Source organism: Chiloscyllium punctatum, chromosome 29 (genome assembly GCF_047496795.1).
Source record: "Chiloscyllium punctatum isolate Juve2018m chromosome 29, sChiPun1.3, whole genome shotgun sequence".
NCBI classification, from domain to species: domain Eukaryota; kingdom Metazoa; phylum Chordata; class Chondrichthyes; order Orectolobiformes; family Hemiscylliidae; genus Chiloscyllium; species Chiloscyllium punctatum.
In genome coordinates, this window is record NC_092767.1 from 40652553 (window position 1) to 40672610 (window position 20058).

Sequence of the window (20058 nt, forward strand, 5' to 3'; positions counted from 1 at the left end):
TGCTTGTGTCTTCCCCAGTGAACACATATCTGAAGCACCCATTTAATTCTTCTGCCATTTCTTTGTTCCCCGTAATCTATTCCCCTGTTTCTGTCTTCAAGGGTCCAATTTTAGTCCTAACCTTTTTTTTGCCTTGTACATACCTAAAAAAGCTTTTACTATCCTCCTTTATATTATTGGCCAGTTTACCTTCGTACCTCATTTTTCCTCTGAGTATTTCCTTCTTAGTAATCCTTTGTTGCTCTTTAAAAGCTTCCCAGGCCTCAGTTTTCCCACTTATCTTTGCTATGTTATTCTTTTTCTCTTTTAACTTTATATGTTTCTTAACTTTCCTCGTCAACCACAGCCGCCCATGCCTCCTCCTGGGATCTTTCTTCCTTTTAGGAATGAACTGATCCTGCAACTTCTGCATTATACACAGAAATATCTGCCATTGTTCTTCCACGGTCATCCTGCTAAGGTATTGCACCATTGAACTTTGACCAGCTCCTCCCTCATAGCTCCATAGTTCCCTTTATTCAACAGAAGTACTGTCACTTCCGACTGTACCCTCTCCCTCTCAAATTGCAAATTGAAGCTTAATGTATTATGGCCACTACTTCCCAATGACTCCTTCACTTCGAGGTCTCTGACCAATTCTGGTTCGTTACACAATACCAGATCCAGAATTGCCTTCTCTCTGGTCGGCTCCAGCACCAGCTGCTCTAAGAATCCATCTCAGAGGCACTCCACAAAGTGTCTTTCTTGAGGTCCAATACCATCCTGATTCTCCGAGTCTACCTGCATGTTAAAATCCCCAATTACAGCACTATTACATTACAATATCTGGTTAAAGATTTACATAGACTGTGCTGTTGTTGGTGTTAGGCTGACTAATTTTTATGTTTTGATTTTTCCTGACATTATTGGGTTTTCGCCCCTTTCTCTCTTTTTCCCATAGCGCCTATTATTTATATTGCATCACTTTCTATAATAGTGTTCCACAGGAACACAGCAGCCGCGTTATTAGAGAACAAACTTTAATGATCGTTGATCCTCTATCTCCACACCATATTCCTGCTCTCTTCCCATCCCCTTCGTGTCTAACAATCATTATTTATATTCAGTGCTTTGACTACCACAGCCTGATCTGGGAGAGAATTCCCCAGGTTCACCAGTCTGACACTTTTTGTGCAGACACTTTTTCTCATCTCAATACAGAGTGGCCTGCCGGCATCTAATACTGTGGACCCTTGTTTTCGACATCCCAGACTGGGGAATCATCATCCTTGCTTCCATACTGTCTCCCCCATCAGAGTTTTATATATTTCACTCATTTTCCTACAGCTGATGGAATACAGGTCCAGTCACCCCAAACTCTGATGCCACAACAAGCCTGTCAACCCAGAGATCAGTCTTCACTGCTCTCCATCAATGTCAGATTTGTCCTTTATTAGGTAAGGACATTAAAGCTGCACACAATTCTGCACAATGTTCGAGATGGGGTCTCACCAAGGGCCTGTACAGCTACAGTATGACGCCCTTAGTCCTGTATTCGAGCCCCCCTGAAATGATGGTCAACGCACCAATAATCTTCTTAACTGCTTTCACCGTCCATAATCACACAATCACAGAAGCATATACTCTGTACTGTCAGAAAAGCAGTATGATCTACATTAGTCCCACTTTCTTACATGAGATCTGTAACCATAAATGTTATGATACTTCAAGCACGTTTTAATGGTTGTGCGATTACCCATCACAACTCTCCTCTCAGGAAGTTTCATCCTGACTCCAATACCCTTTGGGTGAAAAACAATCCTCATATCTTCTCTAAACCTCAACCCCTTGACTTTAAAAGTGTGCTGTCTTGTTCTTGTCCCTTTGACTGAAAGGAGCAGCTGCTGTATAGCCACACTGTCCATGCCCCTCGTAATCTTACCCTTCTGAATCAAGTCCCCCTCAGCCTTCTCTGTTCCAGTGTAAACAACACGATCTTATCCAGCCTCTCCATCGCTGATATGCTCCATCCCAGGGAATATCCTGGTGAATCTCATCTGCACCCCCTCCAGTGCAATCACATCCTTCCTGTAATGAGGTTCCCGGAACTGCTCACAGTATTCCATCTGTGGCCGAATCAAAGTTTTGTGTAACTGTTATAATCTATGTCTGAATGATTAAAGGCTATGCCGACTGTCGCATGTGACTTCTGAACTAACCTATTACTCTACCTAGTGACATTCAGGGATGTGTGGAGAAGCACCCTCTGAGCTTCCTAGTGTGCTACCATTCATTGAGTCCTCCCCTGTCTGGTTCCTTCATCCAAAGTGTATTACCTCATATTTATCAGGGTTACATTCCATCTGCCTTTGCTCTGCCCATCTGATCATTCCACCTGTATCATCCTGTACCATAAAACCTTTATCCTCACTGACAACCACCTGGACAATCTCTGTGCTCTGGCAGGAGACAGAGAGTACTTGTCGAAAGCTGTTTGTGTGATTGGTGACCAGTCTCCCCTGGCGCATCAAAGGGACCAGTGCTGTGTCCCTTATTATTTGTGGTATTTAGAAATGATGCAGATGTGAATGTGGACGGGGGGGGGGGAGTTGGGGGATGATGAGAGTCTGTTACAGATGCTGGAATCTGTACTGAAACCAACACATGCTGGAGATCACAGTGACTCAGACATCATCCATGGAGAGAGAACGCAGAGCCTTTCATCGCCTATGTTCTGATTCCCTTCAAACAAAGCAAACTGAAGTTTTACCTTCCCCCACTTGTGTATGTTCCTCCCAATACAATTTACTTTATTGTTATAGGGCTAACTTACTGTATGAATTCTTTAAAAATCCTTCTGATATCGAACTATATCACATCCACTTGTTCTCCATTGTTTAGATCGACAAGGGACATTTCCAGCAAACGTTTTGTAATTGTTGCCTTCCCTTTAAGTAATCTAGCATCATTCTCTCGACGTTTGCTATAACATTCCATGTGTCCAATATCACATACTTTATAATAAATTCCGACAGATTCCCCACTGTGAACAATAAGTTTACTGGTCTGTAGTTCACCATTCTCCCTCTTCTTCACCTTGTAAATCCTTAGAATGCATTTATAACCTTCCAAATTGAAAAAGTAAAAATACAGTGATTCCCAATGCAATTATTATGTCCATTTCTGCTTTCTCTGAAATTCTGGTATGAAGTACATTTGGTCTATCAGACTTATAAATATCAATACTCAAGGACAGTTTTCAAACTGTACCTTGTCACTGATATGAATAATTTTAGTCTTCAGTTACACAAGTCCAATTGTCACTTGGTATTCCCGGGAGATTTTCTGGACCGTCCTCCGTGAAGACAGACATAAAGTAACTGGTTAGTTTCCCCCTGTTATTGTTTCCGTTCTCCACAATAAATTATCCTGTCCACACTTTCACTCTTCCACATTTGACCTTGTTTTTATTTTCCTTTCAAATATTCAGAGGTTTTTCGTCAGTCTTTTTGTTTCTGGTTAGTTTATATTGCTGCTTTCTTTATAATTTACTTATCCGTTCATCAGTCCTCTTTTGTTGCAGCCACAATTTCAATGAATCCACAATAGATGACCCTTCTCTAACGAAACTTCCATCGATCTAATGCAATTCTTAACTTCTTTTGTTCACCATCGTTGAGTCACCTTTCACTTTTGCGAATTATGCCTTGGAGGGATATATGCATATTGTAGACCTTACAGTGTTTCTGTAAAAAGCAGACATTTCCTGTCTTTCATTAAGTCACGTTCATGTACTTTTCAAATTCACTAAAGCCAAGTTTATTCTCGTATCTTAATGGCTTGCACGACTCAGGTATATGCACGTAATAGAAGAGAAAAAATCTGCTTGTATTCAGCCGTCATGTAAAATTCAATATATTAAGATCACTATTCCCCAAGGCTCCTCTACAGCAAAGTCTTCGATTTGCTCTTCTGATCACACAACACCAACTCCAAAATTGCCTGATCAACAGCTCGATGCTCAATTTACTACTAAAGCAACCCATCTCAGACATGCTCATGAAATCCATTTTCGCAGCACTAACATTCACTTGGGTAAACACTGGTGAGATGTAACTTGAAGCTGTCCATTATTGCTCACAAACCTGTATGTCTAATTTCCTGTTTTCTAGCATACACAACCTTTGTATTGCTGCTTTCACTTTGATACATAACTCTCATGTATTTTTGCTTCTCCTTGCTGTTTCTAAGATGCATCTTACCAGATTCTGTGGAACCTGAGTGACGTGGGTCTGGCGAGATTAATGGTAGATTCAGACAAAATGTTTGGCGAGGCATATCGCAACATGGTTATTATCTCAACACATCTTGCCCGTTCTTCTCAAGCGTCATTCTGAGATTTTCTCCGATCTCCCGCTATGCTGGTGGAGTAGAGAAGGACAATGAACTTTTAGCAAAGCTCTGTATTCCCCAGACAGCTGAGACTGCTCTTACCTGGGTGGCAACTTTACAGCAGGGTGGTAAAGTGTTCCTGCTGCTGTAAAGGGTGTTCGTGAGATCACATCTGGAGTAGTGCACACAGATCTAATCTCCTCACTGGGGAAGGGTTGTTGGAATGAACTCGAAGATTGTTCCCCCAGCTGATTTCTGCAACGAAGGTGTAAATCATAAAATCCCTGCAGTGTGGAAGCAGGCCATTTGACTCATCGACTCCACACTGATCCTCCGAAGAACATCCCATCTAATCCCACCACCCACCCCATCCAATCTTGTAACCTGGGATTTTCTATGACTGATGCACCTGGCCTCCACATCCCCGAACGTTATGGGTAATTTAGCTTGGCCAATCCACCTTATCTGCACATTTTGGGACTGTAGGAAGAAACTGAATGCTGAAATTGTACTAGGATCTCTGGTGCAGCGAGGCAACAGTGCTAACCTCTGAGCTACCCAGTGTGGGCAACACAACTTGCCTGCATAGTTCAGCCCTTGAAAAATGACATTTGAGCAGGGAGATTCCATAAGTCCACAAACCTGTCATTGAGCAACAGGAGGTGGACATTGAGATCTTCAGTGGCTTGGTCAGGAACAGGAGCAGGACACGCAAGTCCACTGAGACTACAATGGAAGAATACCAGGAAGTGTAAAGCAGGAACTGAATGAGCCCAATCAGACACTTATACCTCTTACGCAGCAATTGGAACAGATCTTTTATAGCCTTGTGCCCGTTATACAGGAATTGTGAAAGGAAACATGGAGGTTATAGAAAGGGAAGGACTTCGAATAACCAGCTTCACTGGGGAATGAAAAGTAGTGACAAAACGTTTGGGATTGAAGACACATTATTAGAATCCGTTATGAAGGTATAAATAACAGGAGATTTCTAAAGTCAAGCCACAATCCACTCCAGTCAACATAGTTTTATGAAGGATAAATCATGTTTGAATGATTTGACTAACTTTCTTTCAATAAAACGTAACAAGCAAGGTGGATAATGGGGATCCTATAGATGTATTATATCTGGACTTCCAGACATCAGTGCATAACGTGCATCGCAAAAGATTAATATGCAAGACAAGACCACATAGTGTTAGGAACAATTTACTTTCTAGAGGAGAGGATTAGCTAACCAGTAAAAGCCATGAAATGGAGCTGCTGGTTTTGGACTGAGTGGGACAAGATCAAAAATCAAACGGCACCAGGTTAGAGTCCAATGGGTTTATTTATAAACACAATGTTTTATTGCGCTGTTCCTTCACAGGTGTAAGAGAGAGCAGGACCTTAAACACAAAAGTTTTATGCGCATGAATTGGACACACCTAACATGGCTCTTAAATACTTAATCAGTTAGAGTGGAGGTGCAAGTTTGATTGATTATTATGCAAATCGCAGAATTTATTTCAAGTCACTGCCTGGAGATACCTTCAGGTCAACGAAGTAACACTTCCGGTCAGACAATGTATTCTAAGCGGGAGGCCTTGTTTGGACGCTGTCTGTGTCTTCACCTGGAGTCAGACTGGTTTTATTTACAAAGTAGGAGTTTATAAAATATCACATAGACTGACTGAATACAAATCGTACGTATTTGGAAAAAAATAAAATGCATTTGCAAATACAAATGATCAAATGCAAGTTCAACCCGCAGATTTATATGTGCATACGTGTGTGTGCATAAGTAGGAGAGAGGGGCGTGTCTGTGTGAAGGGGACAGAGAGGGAGAGAGAGAGAGACACTGTGTGTACGTGAGAGAGAGTGAGAGGGTGTGTATGTATCTGTGAGTGCAGGAGTTAGAGAGAGAGGCTGGGTGTGCATGCGTGTGTGTGACAGAGTGGAGTGTGCATGTGCGCATGTGAGAGACAGAGAGTGAGAATGTGTTTGTGGAGCAGATAGGGAGAGTGTGCATCAGTGTATGTAAGGGAGAGAGTGAGAGTATGTGCTTGTCCAGACAAAAACACATACAGATAAAGCACATCCCTTTCCCCACACACACTCACTCCGTGCTTTCAGTGTCACCTCTATGCAATCTCTGCTCCATTTGGTGTCCATGTCACGGACCCAGATGCAGTAACTACAGTCCCCATGCTCCATCCAGAGTTGGGTCAGCAATTCCTCAGATCTCCCTGGATGTCTGACGCAGCTCACAGCACAACCTCCAGCAAACCATCCCCAGCCCCTCCACTAACTTTTCAATAACAGTAGTCAGTCACAAGCCCCTCAGCTACAAGTTAGATGTCTGTTCCTTAACAATTGTACTCTAGGATTTCCCTCATGTTACAGACGCACGATCAACTGAGAGAGTCAAACAGAGGCGTTCCATGGGAAGGTGCATACCAAGTTTCAAAAGCGTGACTCAGAGCTTACTGGAACACCCCTGTCCATGGAAAACGACATGGGACACAATGGGAAGTGAACAACAGCCTGACACACACCATTTCAATGGTTCTTAGCTTCACAATGCCAGCAATCGATTCAGGAGGAAGTCAAAAACTACAGCCAGGGGAAGATACAGAAAAAAACAAATAATGTATTAACTGATAACTTGCTGAAAATATGGATAAGGAGATGGGGGGTTTGGAATAACGGGATAAGTGACACAATGATCGGTCCAATCCCAAGAAAGCAAACATTGAATAGAGACATTGCCATATCCGCTAGACTGCTCCATTGTCTCAAATTCTGAATCTGCTTCACAGAACCAGCCCAGACACCGTAAACTTGGGTAAGGTCACGGCTAAAATGGAGAGCTGTACAGGCCGTGCTAGTGGATTACTCGATAGACTGGACTATCTGCACAGCAGGGGGACCATTGCAAACCTTTGCCAGGATATTGCAACACTCTACCACTCCCCTCTGCCTCCTACCTTTGAGCCAGTTTTGTATCCATATGGCTTTCATATGAACCAACCTTGGTAAACAGATGACCATACACAATGTTATTCAATGCCTTAGTGAAGTCCGTATTGACAATGTAACCACTCTATCTCAATCTTATTAGTCGCTTGTTCAAACAACTCTCAGTCAAGTCAGTGAGACGCCATATTGCTTGCACAAAGCCACGGTGACTATTCCTAATTAGTCGTTACCTTTCAAAATGCGTGAAAATCCAATGACTCATAATTCCCTCCAACAACTTACCCACCACTGACGTCAGGATCACTAACTTTTCCTTATTACCCTTCTTAAGTCATTTATGTAGTGGCACCACGTAGCCACCCTCCAGTCTTCCGACACTTTTCCTGTGGCTATTAATGATAGCAAGGTGCCCAGCAAACACTTCCCTAGCTTCCCACACAGTTCTAGTGTGCATCGAATAAAAAACAGCATATTTTCCTGCCTTTGCATGTTTTAAGACCTCCAGCAGCTCCTCTGTAATACAGACACTTTCCAAGATGTCACTACTTATATCCCAATTTCTCTAGCTTCCATATCCTCCTGCACAGTAAGTACTGATACAAAATATTTGTTCAGTACCTCCCCCATTTCCTGTTGTTCTTCACATGGGCAGTTTTGCTGATCTGTAAGGACGTCTTATTCTCGCCACAGTTACTCTTTTGTCCTTGACGTATTTGTAGAATTCCTTTGGAGTCTTCTTAATTCTATTTGCCAAAGCTATCACATGTCCACTTTTTATGCTCCAAATTTCCCTCAAGTATACTCTTGTTGCCTTCCAACTCTGCTGGTGATTCACTTTAAATCAGAAATTAAGAGGCTAATGATGACCATTTCGATTTACGGAAAAATCGATCTGGTTCACTGACATGCTTTAAGGAAACAAACTACTATTCTTACCTGGTCTGGCCTACAAGTGACTCCAGACTCACAGCAATGTGGTTGAATGCTAACTGCCCTCTGGGCAATTAGGGATGGGTAATAGATGCTTGCCTAGCCAGGGACGCCCTCATCCCGTGAATGAATTAAGAAAACAATCCTCAATTCCTGCTGTCTATACCTGACATATGCTTCCCTTTTATCCGTGACCAGAACTTCAACTTCTCCAGTCCTCCAGCACTCCTTACATGTACCAGCCTTACCCTTCACCCTAACAGGGCCATAATGTCTCTGTACTCCTGACATCTCATTTTTGAAGGCTTCCCACTTCCCAACTGATCCCACTTTATGAGAATATCTGTCCCAATCGTATTTGGAAAATTCTTAGTTAAGATCATCAAAATTGGTTTTCAACAATTTAGAACTTTAAGTTTTAGACCTGCTTCAACCATTTCCATCTCTATTTTAAAACTAATATAATTATGATGACTTGCTATAAAGTGCTCCCGCAATGATACCAAAACCACCCCCTCCCCACTGCCTTAATTCCCAAGGTTAGGGTGACGTTTTGCTCTTTCTCAGTGATGGAGAGCATTGGTCAAGCAGCTGCAGCGTTGTAACTGGGATTTGGGTTAGCAGAGTCTTCGGCTCAGTGGTTTGAATCAAACAATAATTTGTCACAATGCCATTTTCATTGAGTGTGACAGAGGGATTGTCTGCACGATGCTGAGCTAGATTCGTCGTGCTATCTTATCGGCGTCACCTCATTAACTACCCACTCCACCCCATGGATTCCCTCTCATTCAATACCAGCCCGCTTCTCCCACCCATCAAAGTTGGAGGTAATCACCATCACCCGCATGCCCCTTGGTATTCCATGATCTTTGGCACTGGTGCCATTTTTAAAAGGCCAATGGACACATAGTTGAGCTTTCTCAGGCTGGCACTGCCCTGCACAATTTATCCTTACCATGGAAATAAGGGGCAATTACACCATGGTTTGTTGACAGGGGCACGGAGGTTCTGGTCAATGGGCTAGTACAGAGGGGGACCATTCTCTACCCAGCGGGGGCCACACCACTAGACACAGCGAGCATGGTCTGGGGGGGCTCACCACTCAGCATGCAGCACCATCTCTCTCTCTCTCTTTTTCTTTCCCCTCTACTATATCTCCCTCCCTAATAGCACTGGATGGATACAACACTGTTGACTGACTCCCTCTGGACACGTCACGATTCTACCCCCCCCCCACCTACATCAGCACTAACAGCAGGGTCACCCACTCTCACCCTCACTCCATCCTTCACCGTCTCCTATTCCCGGACAATCAGCACGGAATAGGACACAAAGGGTAAAGCTGGGTTTCCCCACCCCACCCATTTATCTGTGTGTCTGAATATGACTCTGTGGGTATCTATACGTGGGTGCAGGTCTGACAGCCTCTGTGGCGTTTAAAATGACACAATCTCTCCATCAGCTAGCCTCCCCACCCTACTGCAGTGACAGCGGCAGAGAGTCAAAACCTTCGAGAATTCAGTCTGGGAGGGAGAGACGGAAGCAGCTCACAGCACTATCCAAACTGACAACACTATCAACACGTACACCTTCCCCCCAACCCCCTCTACCCCCCACACACCCCCCCCCACACACAATGCTGGTAGGTGGAGGGTTGCAAATATACTTACGCCTGTAAGAATAGAAATGCTAGCCTCTAAGTGAACCATTTTGTCAGGAGATGAGATGAATTGATTTCTCATTCTGTGACTTGTAATGCTTAAAAAGTATGTGAGAAAGTATTGAAAAGTCCCCAAATAGGTCCAGTAATGTTGGTAATGACACAGGAACAACATTATTTAGTATCAGACAACACTGCTCTGTGCTTCCAAAGATATTATTTGAAAAATCAAACGGCCATGCAATTTGTCAGATTCACGATTATCTTCTCAGAGTTAAAAACGGTGACACCGATGCAGTGGTGTGGGTAGTCCAGCAGAGGGAGGTAGTATATGAATCTAGTCACAAAACTCAGAGGCGAGCACTGCTGCCTCACAGCACCAGGCACCCGGTCTCGTGTCCACCCTCAGGCGACTGTCTGTGTGGAGTTTCACATTCTCACGTGTCTGCATGTGTTCCCTCTGGGTGTTCTGGTTTCCGCTCACAGTCTAACGTTGTGGATGTTAGGTGAATTGGGCATGCTAACTTGTCCATAGTGCCGAGGGATGTCTAGGTTAGGGGCATTAGTCATGGGCAAGCGTAGGATAGCATTTGAACGGGACCGGGTGGGTTACTCTTCGAAGGGTCAGTGTGGACCTGTTGGGTCGAAGGGCCTTTTTCCACACTGGACCGATTCGATGAACTCTATGAACAACCAGGACAGGTGGAGAGAGGGGAGGAGGAAGACTTTGATTCCAAGTTCAACTCTATTTACTTCAAAAACAACTTTACACAGAGATACAGACAGAGGTACACACAAACTGAAATACTGACACTAACACACATAACACATGCCCACAGAGATATGCACATAGATATGGACATTTACACACAAACACACAAACATAACCCCATATACAGGCACACACAGTCTTTAATACAGAGATATATACACTTTTTTAGAATAGTTGATTAGATTACTTACAGTGTGGAAACAGACCCTTCGGCCCAACAAGTCCATACTGACCCTCTGAAGCGCAACCCACCCAGACCCATTCCCCTAGATTTACCCCTTCACCTAACACGACGGGCAATTTGGCATGGCCAATTCACCGAACATGCACATTTGTTTTGGATTGCAGGAGGAAACTGGAGCACCCGGAGGAAACCCACGCAGTCACAGGGAGAATGTGCAGGGAAAATTAATTAATTTGTAGTTAATAAGTTATCATTGGTTAGTCGGAGAAGGCAGGAGAATGGGGTTCAGAAATACTTTAGCCGTGATCAAATGTCATGGCAGAAAAGATGGGCTGAATGGCCTTATTCTGCTCCAGTGTTCATTGCTCATATGATCTTTCCTGGAATTGTCTTTCCATGAGGTCAGTGGAGACTGGATTTGATATGTATTTGGTTTAGTAGAGTTAATGGGAATGTGGACAGGTTTGAGGGGCTGATGGTTCAATACTTGTTTCTAATTGTCGACTCCTTATACATCAAAATCGTGGTGATTGATTTGAGGGGAACACATTTTGAGAATAAGGATCTTTCCATTTCAGACTGAGGCAGGGATGCTCCTTTCTCTTTAGGGTTGTGTAATCTGTAGTGTTCTCATCCCTAGGGAGCAGTGAAGACTGGGGTACAGAAAATACTCAATGTTGAGTTCCATAGAACTTTGATGAACAAGAGAATCCATGTTTATTGGGAACAGAGAGGAAAGGGGTGTTTAGTTACAATCACGTCAACAATGCACATTCCGAATGGTGCAACAGGCTCAATGGCCAGCTGCTGCTCCAAACACGTGTTGTTCTCTCAAGCACTCCGTAATGTTGCAGAGGTAAAGAAAGATCCCATTCAGCCTGTCTGCATCGTTATAATGAGACAGAAGGAGACCATTCTGCCCTCTAAGGATTTATGCATGAATAGATTGAAGTCATTCAACTCGCTAAGTACATTACACAGTGTAGGAAGAGGCCATCCAACCTTTCTAGCCTGCTGCCCAACAGCATGGGACATTCAGTTAACTATCAGTGAATAAACAGTCGAGATATTCAGGTTGTAAAGTCGCAACTGTGTGGAGTTCCTCGGGGATCAGTGTGAGATTATCAACTATTTACAATCAATAACAATGACTTGGATGTGAGGACTGATTGTCTTGGAGCTCAGTTAGCTCATTTCACTGGACATGAAGACTCTGCAATGGGAAGAGACTCGTGAGGTTAGTGAGCAAAACCTTGGCAGAAAACAGTTTAATGTGGGTTAAGAGAAGTCAGTGCTGTGTTGAACAGAGAAAATAACAGTAACCTACTGAAATGGAGAGAAAATTGTAAAACTCATTGGTACAGAAGGATTAGTGCATTCCGAAACATGAGCCACATAAACCTAGTCTGCAGATTCAGTCAATAATTAGAAAAGGATATCGAATCTTACTGTTTTATGTCAAGGCTAATGGGTATAATCATTAGGATGTATTACTGCATTTGTACATGACAATGCTGAGACTACATCTGATGCATAAACTGAAAGAAAAATATGCAATTGTTTTTGAAGCTATTCACTGATGTTTCACTTTATTCATTGATAGAATGAAGGCCTGATGGAATCATAGTGTTATACAGCACGGAAACAGACCCTTCAGTCCAGCTTATCTGTACCAACCAGATATTCCAATCTGATGTAGTCATCTTTGACAGCGTTAGCCCCATAATCCTCTAAATGGTTCTTATTCACATGCCCATCTATTGCCTCTTAAATGTTGTAATTGTGCCAGCCTCCATCACTTTCGCTGCCAGCTCATTCCGTACACACACCACCCTCTTTGCAGAAAAGTTACTCCTGCAGGTATCTTTGTAATCTTGCCACTCTTACCTTAAAACTATGCCCGCTGGTTTGGACTCCTCCGCCCTTGGAAAATAACCATATTCATGCCCCTCATGGCCTCTCCAAGGTCAGGGCACTTCAGGCCTGAGGATATGAGATGTTCACATTGAACCATAAAGGGCCCTGAGGAGACTGTACTGGGAGTAGCTGAGGAATGAGAGATTAAAACTAAGGATTTAAATTAATAAATCATTATATGCATTTTAACACAGTACTTTGAAGATATGAATTTAATGTACAATAATTATGACGCCACATATAAAAATATTTACAGATGATAAATTACAAATCACTCCTATTTGGAGCAGATAACAGGGATGGAGTATGCATTCAGGGGAATGTTCAACCAGACATTACATGGTTCACGCTGGTGTTCAGGTAACATTATTATATGTTTCAGCTCAGAGAAGAAGACAATGTAACTTGTCTGAGAAGCCACAGCCATTGCTCCATCACTTTACTTTTTCATCTCGACAATAACATATGGAACATAGAACATGGAACAATACAGCGCATAACAGGCCCTTCGGCCCTCAATGTTGTTCCGACCTGTGAACTATTCTCGTCCCCCTACGCTATCCCAAAATCATCCATGTGCTTATCTAAGGATTGTTTAAATCTCCGTAATGTGGCTGAGTTGACGACATTAGCAGGTAGGGCATTCCATGCCATTAAAAATCTCTGCGTAAAGAACCTGCCTCTGACATCTGTCTTAAATCTATCACCCATAAAATTGTAATTATGCGCCCTCGTACAAGCTGACATCATCATCCTAGGAAAAAGACTTTCACTGTCTACCCTACCTAATCCTCTGATCATATCGTATGCCTCTATCAAACCCCCTCTCAGCATTTCCACATAAGACCTTCCCTCCAGACCAGGCAACATCCTGATAAATTTCCTCTGCACCTTTTCCAGTGATTCCATATCCTTCTTGTAATATGGGGACGAGAACTGTACACAATATTCCAAGTGTGGTCTCACCAGCGTTTTGTATAGTTGCAACATGGCATTGCTACTCCAGAATACAGTTGCTTGACAAATGAAACCTAACACACCTTCGCCTTTTTAACAGAGAGCAGAAAATCTCAGTCATTTTTACCACCCATGGAGTGTTCCTTTTGAGGATTCATTGGAATCTCCCCACTGCAAGCAGAGAAGGGAACTCAGCCAAGTCCAACTATTCCAGGAAAAAACCACATTGCCAGCAGCATCTGTGAGGCAGAATAACAATTGAGACCATCTCAATTTTCCTTTTGCCATGAAATTAACTATTATCTGGACAAAATTCTTCCAAACTAATATTCTGTAGAGTTTGTTTTTTTTTCTGTTTACTTTCAGACGTATGTGTGTGTGTCTCAGATTTATAGGAAAATAAATAATGATACACATATCGTCAATGTCCAAACTATCTGTCATTTAACTTTCCATCATTTCTTTGATAAACTTTGCTTTTGTTTTAGATTAATTACTTTTACAAATTTAATTAACATGCATGATATGTTCCGAACACTGTACCTGACCCAGTATGAGACTGATATCATTTGCCATATCACACACTTGTTTCCACTGATAATTTGTCGTGACAGATGGAGGAGTGAGAGTAGAAAAAGATATTATGACTCTCCCAACCTCGGTCGGAACAGGGATAAGGAGAAATTATCTAAGGACTGTTTGAGTTGGAATTCTCTTCCCCACAGATCTGTGGTACCTGTGTGTTTGCATTTCTTCAAAATTGTTAGATGGGCAATTTAGCATGGTCAATCCACTGAAAGTCTTTAGCCTGTGGGAGGAATCTGACGCACCTGGAGGAAACACTTGCAGACAGGGGGAGAATGTGAAAACTCAATACAAATAGTCTTGAGTGTGGAAGCAAACCAGGCCCCTGGTACTGTGAGACAGTCGTGTTAACCACTGAGACACCATGCGCCTCTCCCCCTCCTCCCCAAACCAGGCTCCTGGTACTATGAGACAGTCGTGCTAACCACTGACAAACCCTGTCCCCCCTCCCCATCCCTCCCAAACCGGGTCCCTGGTACTGTGAGACAGTCGTTCTCACCACTGAGACACCATGCCACTCTCCCCCCAATGAATCACTGTGCTAGGGAATACTGGGGAAAATGAAAATCTGTAATATAAATAGAAAACAGTGGAAAAACACAGCAGATGAGCCAGTATATGGAAAGAGAAGCAGAGTTAGAATATTAAGCCTGATATTACCCTATTGGGAAAAAACTCATATTCGACTCAATAAGTTAAGTATGTTTCTGTCTGCTCAGAACCTGTTATGGTTTTCCAGCACTTTCAACATACTTAGCTTCTCAGACTGTGGATATTTGTCTGCTCTGAAAGGGAACAGTAAAGCTGCCATTTCTGTTGGCTCTCGAGTATTTGGTTACGGCACCTGAATGAAACATTTGAAAATTTGAGAATGACTACCATTACACATTATGAAAATGTTGAACTCAGTGGCACTGACATCACACAATCAATTATCTGTAAGTATCGAACTGAATTAACGATTCCAGTTGTTACCAATGTCTTGTCATGCTCCTGATGTCACTGGCATCATACTCATCCAGTAAGGTCTTACCTTTCCGAAACTTCAGATGAGAGCGTGCAAATATAATATATCTTGTTTTTCTTTTAAACAGGATATATTCATCCAGAGTTTTGCAAGGCGCTAGCAAGGGCAAAGTGTATTTGTCGTCCCCAGTAGCTCTGGAAATGGCGCCTGAGAGCTGCCTACTTGAACCTCTTCAATCCAAGTAATGCAGATCCACACAGAGCTGTTGTTGGGACATTCCAAGATTTTTAATAACCGATAATGAACTAAGAATAAATTAGTCCCTAACCAGAATGACATGCAACTTGGAAGATACCTTGCAGAGACCGCTTTTTCCATTGTTTTGATTTCCAGTGCAGAATTTTCTCCAATTACCATTAACCACAGTTTTGCTCAGGGTCATTGCTTCCACCCTCAGTCAAGTCCTGCTTCGATTGAGAGGGAATTCACTCTGATCTCAGCTTAAATTACACGGGATGATAAGTTGAAAAAATAAATAGCAAAAGACAAGAACACTGTTTGTTAGAACAATGTCCTCGCAAGATTCAAAAGACAATTGATACATGGTCGTACGATTCTGTCAGAAGTTGTTTGTCCTGTTTGTGATGAGGCTGTTTGGTTAAACATTGTGTCACACGGACAGAAAGAAGCTCCAGTCTGTACCAATACTGAACAAAACTATCCTGTTCACGGTGCATCAAACAGTGTCAAACATCCTATTGTCTGTTGTTATTGCACATTGATCATTACAAACTCATCATTCACTGATGAACAGTAGAAGCACATGAATCAGCAGATTCCAGCATCTAGTCTGAGAGCAAAAAGGGAAAGGGAAGGTCAGGTGAAGTGGTGTGATATACAGTGCGAGAAGTGTACAGGGAGATGGTCAGTGGAAGGGTATGTAGCATCAGAATGGGCGATGCAAGGGAAGTAGGAGGGTAAGGAACGAGTAGGAAGGGAGGATGAGGTGTGCCAGAAGACGCATCAGTGGCAGGAAAAGCATATAGTTGGAAAAGTGAGATTGATGAACAATCAACCATCATTGTTCATGAAAATTGGGATCTGGTTTCCTTTGAAAATTATGAAATGATTTCTCATACTTTTTTATTAACACTTGATTCTTGTTCATATTGTACAATCACTCTGCATTCCTGTATCTCTCTCAAATGCAGACAGCATTTTCTTTTTCCCCAATGCATTATTGCAACATGATGTCACTGATTAAAACAAGATTCAGAAACGATGGGTCCATGCTCTTTTAATTTGCTTCCAAACCAACGTAGAAATGAGAATGTGAATTGATCTTCTGTAGTGTGTTTTTAATGTAGAAATTAATTTAATCTTCATCCTCATACCTCTCGCTCTTTCAAACAAACTTAATGAATGAGCCTGCATCCATCCTGTACATGAAAAGAAAAATCTGCAGCTGACTATTGCAGCAAACTTCTTACAGAATAATCTGCAGGTCCACATCAAATTGAACTTTCGCAGTGCACAGTGCCAAACCCCATTCCAAAATTAATGATATACAAGTCTTATGAATAATACATGCAGAGGGGTGGAGTGTAAATGCAGAATTCAGCTCCATTTTCAAAATATTATTTCTGGCTTCCTCATAAAAAACCTCAACTGCACCACGCTGTTAATTCACCAAAATATGAAAAACAAGAGATTGGAATTCCCAGTTCTTCCTCTGCAACAGATCTGTAGAACAGGTAGAAAATCAGCGTTTGTATCGGATATTCATAAATAGAACATAGAACATAGAACATTACAGAGCAGTACAGGCCATTTGGTCCTCGATGTTGAACTACCCTGTCCTACTAATCTGAAGCCCATCCCACCTACACTATTCCATGTACGTCCGTATGCCTGTACAATGACAGCTTAAATGCACTTAAATTGACGAATCTACCACGGTTGCAGGCAAAGCATTCCATACTCTTACTACACTCTGAGTAAATAAACTACCTCTGACATCTGTCTTATACCTATCTCCCCTTACTTTAATGTTGTGTCCCTTCATGTTTGTCGTCTCCATACTTGGAAAAAGGCTCTCCCTGTCCACCCTATCTAACCCTCTGATTTTCTTTTATGTATCTATTAAGTCACCTCTCAACCTTCTTCTCTCTAACGAGAACTTCTTCAAGGCCTCAGCCTTTCCTCGTAAGACATTCCTTCCATACCAGGCAACATCCTCCTCTAGCTTATCTCTCCACGATTCAGGCTCTTTGCCTTTATTCCTGATGAAGGGCTTTTGCCCGAAACGTCGATTATGATGCTCCTTGGATGCTGCCTGAACTGCTGTGCTCTTCTAGCACCACTAATACAGAATCTGTTTTCCAGCATCCGCAGTCATTGTTTTTACCGAGTTGGTTTTAACCCTACTGCGAATCCTCTTGCAAGGATGCCTGCCTTGAAGAAGTTTTCCTCCTCTTTCTACAAGAATATCAGGGAGTCCCTCGCCCACTGCAACTCCCAGGTCATTTCCTCTGCTCTGAGGCTCTTCAACCATGTCATGAAACAAACTCGCTGCGACAGTCACATTTGCTTCCTCAGTGCCTGCCTCCGTAACCAACTCATCCCACACGGACTCCGGACCACATTTAAACCAGCAGAGTTCGGACCCGAACAGGACAAACAGTACAGACTATGGATTCAAAAACACCAGCAACAGTTCTCCTTCAAGAACCTTCCCTCCACGCTTGCAGCAATGCGCTGGCACCTAACCTCTCTACAGTCAACCCTGCCTCAGCTGAGGGCCACTCTCTCTCAGAATTGCAAAGGACTCATTCTGTACTACATCCTCAGGAGAGTTCATACTCTCAACAAACGGTATTTCAATTCCATCTCAAACATCAAAAACTGTAAGTACAACAAACTTTTATCTACCCGTCTCCATAACCAGCGCTCCTCAAATATTCCAGAATATTCCCCTGGCCTCAGAAACTGCTCAGACGCCATTACCCATGCGGCTGATGCAGCTGCCACTCCCACGCTGATTGATGATGTCGCTTCCGCCCCCATCATGGCCGCTCCCACAACCACTTCCACCCCTCACAATTCCTCATGCATCACACATGATATCACTTCCGCCCCTCACATCATCACTGATGTCACATTCTCAGTGACTTCCACCTCCCCTACTGCCGTGGTCACCACCACTTCCGCCACCACCAGCGCCACTCACCTGCATTCTGCTGACATGCCCCCCACAGACCCCACTGTCACTATCCCCACCACCCAGAACCCCGAGGGGAACACTACCCCTGCTCATTCCTCCACCCCCATTCCCCCCCACTCCAGTTACAGGTTCTGCACCCACTCCCAGCTCCACACCCACACCAGATCCCAGCTCCCAGCCCTGCCGAGTTTTCTCCATCCCTCCCCCTCACTGAGGATGAACGATCAGTCCTCAGCAAAGGACCCACCTTCATTCCCCCTCCGTCCACGCATCAATGAATTTAATGCACACCGTGAGGTCGAACAATTCTTCTGCCGCCTCTGCCTCCGAGTTACTTTCACAATCAGGATTCCTGCCCACCTTCCGAGGACCCCTTCGCCCACCTCCAACACACTGCATCCACCTGGACACCCCGCGCTGGCCATTTACCTGCCCTCGACCTCTTCATTTCCAACTGCCGCTGGGACATTAACTGCCTCAGCTTGTCTACCCCCCTCCTCCACTCCAAACTCTCACCCTCACAATGCACAGTCCTCCAATCCCTCTGCTCCAATCCCAACCTCACCATCAAGCCAGCGGATAATGGGGGTGCAGTGGTAGTCTGGCGCACTGACCTCTACATTGCTGAAGCCAAATGCCAACTCGAGGACACCTCTTCCTACCGTCCCCTTGACCATGACGCCACACCCCATCACCAAACCAACATCTCCCAGACCACAGAGAACCTCATCACCTGAGGAGATCTCCCACCCACAGCTTCCAACTTCACAGTCCGGGAACCTCGCACTGCCCGGTTCTACCTCCTTTCCAAGATCCACAAGCCTGACCACCTTAGCTGACCCATTGTCTCAGCATGCTCCTGCCCCACTGAACTCGTCATCACTACCTACCTCGACACTGTCCTATTCCCCCAGTCCAGGAACTCCTCACATGCGTACGAGACACCACCCATGCGCTCCACCTCCTCCAAGACTTCCGTTTCCCTGGCCCCCAATGCCTCATCTTCACCATGGATATCCAATCCCTCTACACCTCCATCCGCCATGAACAGGGCCTCCAAACCCTCCGGTTTTCCTCTCCAGACATCCCCAACAGTACCTTTCCACTGACACTCTCATTCGTTTGGCCGAACTGATCCTCACCCTTAACAATTTCTCCTTCGAATCCTACCACTTCCTTCAAAGTAAAGGAGTAACAATGGGCACACATATGGGCCCCAGCTATGCCTGTCTCTTTGTCGGCTGCGTAGAACAGTTGATCTTCCGTAATTACACCGGCACCACTCCCCACCTCTTCTTCCAGTACATTGATGGCTGCATTGGCGCCACATCGTGCTCCCGTGAGGAGGTTAAGCAATTCATCAAATTCACCAACACATTTCATCCTGACCTTAAATTTACCTGGACCATCTCTGACACGTCCCTCCACTTCCTGGATCTCTCCATCTCCATTAATGATGACTGATTTGATACTGACATTTTTTATAAACCCACTGACTCACACAGCTACCTGGATTACACCTCTTCCCACC